Source organism: Equus caballus, chromosome 10, assembly GCF_041296265.1.
Source record: "Equus caballus isolate H_3958 breed thoroughbred chromosome 10, TB-T2T, whole genome shotgun sequence".
Taxonomy (NCBI): Eukaryota; Metazoa; Chordata; class Mammalia; order Perissodactyla; family Equidae; genus Equus; species Equus caballus.
In genome coordinates, this window is record NC_091693.1 from 14,726,375 (window position 1) to 14,729,891 (window position 3,517).

The following is a 3,517-nucleotide window of genomic DNA, read 5'->3' on the forward strand; positions in this document are numbered from 1 at the left end:
TCTGCTCCTTTGTGATGTCTGCTCGAGCATTCAGGGAATCCATATTTTGTTTTATCTCATAGATTGTGTCTCTGATCTCCAATATTTCTGATTGATTCTTTTTTATAATTTCAATCTGTTTTGATAGGGGTTCCTTTCTAGGCTGTTTTCTTCTGCCTTGCTGACCTTAATATTTTTTCTTTGTCATTGACTTTTGCCAGTTTTAATAGTATATGCCTTGGAGAAGATTTTTTCCATTGATGTAATTAGGAGTTCTATTGACTGTATGCACTTGTAATCCCAGTTACTTACCGAGATTTGGGAATTCTCAGCTATTATTTCTTTGAACAAGCTCTCTGCTCCATTTTCCCTCCTTCTCCCTCTGGAATACCTAAAACCCTTAGGTTGCATTTCCTGAGTGAGTTGGATATTTCTCAAAAACTTCTTCATTTTTAAAAAATTTTGTTCTCTCTCTTCCTCCACCGGAAGCATTTCTAGATTTCTATCTTTTAGGTCACTTATTCTCTCCTCCATATTGTCAGCTCTATTATGTACGGTTTCCAGATGATTTTTTATCTCATCAATTGTGTTCTTCATATCCAGAATTTCTGTATAGTTTCTGCATAGTTTTTTAAAGTGTTTCAGTCTCTTAAGAGAAGTAATCCTTCAGCTCATTAAGTTTATTCCTGAGCTCATTGAACTGGATTTCTGAATTTTCCTGTAACCTGTTGAGTTTCTTTATGACAACTATTTTGGCTTCTGTCTCATTCAGAATGTAAATTTCCATGACTTCATGATTGGTTTCTGGAGACTTGTCATTTCCCTTCTGCTCTGAAGTGTTACTGTTGGACCTCAGTGTTTGATGACTTGATCCTTTCCTGGCACATTTTTGGTAGTATAAGTCTGCAGGTTCCACCTACCATCAGTGGAGGGAGGAGGAGCAGTGTTTTCTGAACCTTCCCCATCTGATGTAAGTTGCGCCACGAGGGCTGCTCTTTGTGAGCACAGCCTGGCCAAAGACAGTTGGTAGGTCACTGTCTTGCAGGCAGGGCCATTGCACTGGGCAGGGGACCAGGTGAGCTGCTGTGCTAAGTAGATGTGGCATGTTTTTTGTGCACATGTTGGCACTGCATTCACATGTTTGGCTGAGTTACTGCAGTTGCTGGGTTGGGAGCATCTGTGGATGCTGGACCACCATCACTGAGTGGGAAGTGTTCCCATGGGTTACACTGCTATGGCATAGTGGTCACTCCCTCATGCTGAGCAACCACTCCAAAAGTGTTTGTGGAAAGGCCAGGTTGCCCCTGCCTCCACTCCCAGTCAGGTCAGCCTCTGTGTGACGCTCTGTGACCTCAATTCCTCTCCCAAGGATAGGGAGGGGCCTTCTCACCTAGTTGCACTGCTTCGTGAGGATCCAGTCCACCTACCTGCAGATGCATAGCTGTGTGGATCTCCCAAGCTTCCTATGGTGCTGTGTAGGAACTCCTCTGTAGGTTAATGAGTGCCCATTTGGTAGTAACTTAGAGGGGAGAGACAAAGAGAACAACTCACTCAGCCATGCTGCTGACATCATGAGCCAAATCCCTTGAGCATTTCTAATATAGGACTTTAACTTCTTTATTTTGCATTTCGCTACCCAGCTTTCCTAGCACCATTTGTTGAAAAGTCTATTGTTTTGTCCATTGAATGGTCTTGGCACACTTGTCAAAAATCATTTGACCACCAGTGTGAAGGTTTCTTTCTGGTCTCTCAGTTCTGTTCCATGTTCTTTGAAAAGGTGAGAATCACCTTGTGTTGATTACTGTGGCTTCACACTAAGTTTTGAAATTGGGAAGTGTGAGTCCTCCAATGTTGTTCTTTCAGGTCAACACTGTTTAGGTTATTCTGAGTCCATGAATTTCCATACACATTTTAGGATCAGATTGGCATTTTTGCACAGAAGACAACTGAGGATTCCATAAGGATAGAATTGCATCTGGAAGCCAATTTAGGAGTATTACCATCTTAACAATATTAAGTCTTCCAATCCATGAACGTGGGATCTTTAAATAATTTCGGCCTTTCTTAATTGCCTTCAATACTATTTAAATTTTTATGAGTATAAATCACGTGCTTCTTTGGTTAAATTTAATTCTAAGTATTTTATTATCTTTGATATTATTGCAAATGGAATAGTTTTCTTCATCTTTTTTGGATTGTTCATTGCCAGTGTATCAAATACAATTGACTTTCAATTCATTTTGTACGTTACAACTTTGTGTATGAGTCACACTTTCTTATATCATTGCATGCCTCAATTTTCTTGTTACGACCTGGACATTTTATAGAATATATTGTGCAAACTCTGCACAATGATTACTACCTACCCAGGGCTTGTTGTTTACAATTTTGGTGACTTGGCTGGACTCTTTCAGTGATGTCCATTTTCTATGCAGGGTGCCTCCGTGGGCGTACACCCAGTCACCCTGGAGAGATGGTCATTGGAGCAGGGCTGTCTGAGTATCTTTTCCCCTGATCTCATGATGTTGTTCATAATGTTATTTTCATCACACAGAGCTGTGGGTTGGTGTGCTTGGTGAGGATCATAAAGTAGCTCGGATCTCACAGACTCTTGTTCTGACTGATATTTAGTGTATTTTCTTGAATAAATGTGTCTCTCAAATAGGTTCAGAGGGACAAGAATAGAAATTTCTACCTGGCTCTCTGGGACCACACGAGGAGCCTTTCTATGCTCCTCTACTGGATAGTCCTTAAACTGACCTGGTTTCAAATTCCAGGGAAATACCAACTTGAACATCATAGAGGCCAAGAGTGGTAAACTCCCTGAATGGTGACAAAAGGCCATCCCCAATGCAATACCCACTATTCTAGATCTCTCTGAGGTGCTCATGCACCAGAAGAAAGATTAGGCATTAACTTCAAGGCCCTTTTTTATTTGGGGCACATGTGAATTTTACTTTGTCTCATTCAAGCCCTGTTATGTACTGATATATTATTTTTCTAGAATATCTGTTTTTTAAAAAAGAAAAAGATAGCAGGTCTTTGAAATATGTCTGAGGACCAAGGAGGTGCCACGTTCTGCATATAACACCTTATGCCAGGGCAAACAAGGCAGCCCATCAGGTCCTTGAAAAGATTCCAAACCTCAGAAAAATGGAAAGTTTAGTTGCAAGTACAGAGTGGATGGACGGGAAGCACATGATCAGCACTCCTTATATTGCCAGTCAGAGACTATCTCTAGGAAGAAATAACGTTTCACCTAAGTCAGGAAAGAAAAGTCATTTAAGACAGGGACCAGCTCTCCATACCCTCTGGGACCCTCCTCCCACCCACACCCAGTGGCCTCCACACTACACCATCAACATTCAATCAAACCCACAGAAAAGACAACTCTGATGTGTGTTATGTTCCATCACCACACAGGGTCTGGAGGAGGAGAGGGCCAGGACATGAAGATCCTGTGTGATCAAGCTGGGCACACTGAGACCCTCCCATTGGAAAGATGGTTCCTTTCATGAACGGGAAACAGAACCACACC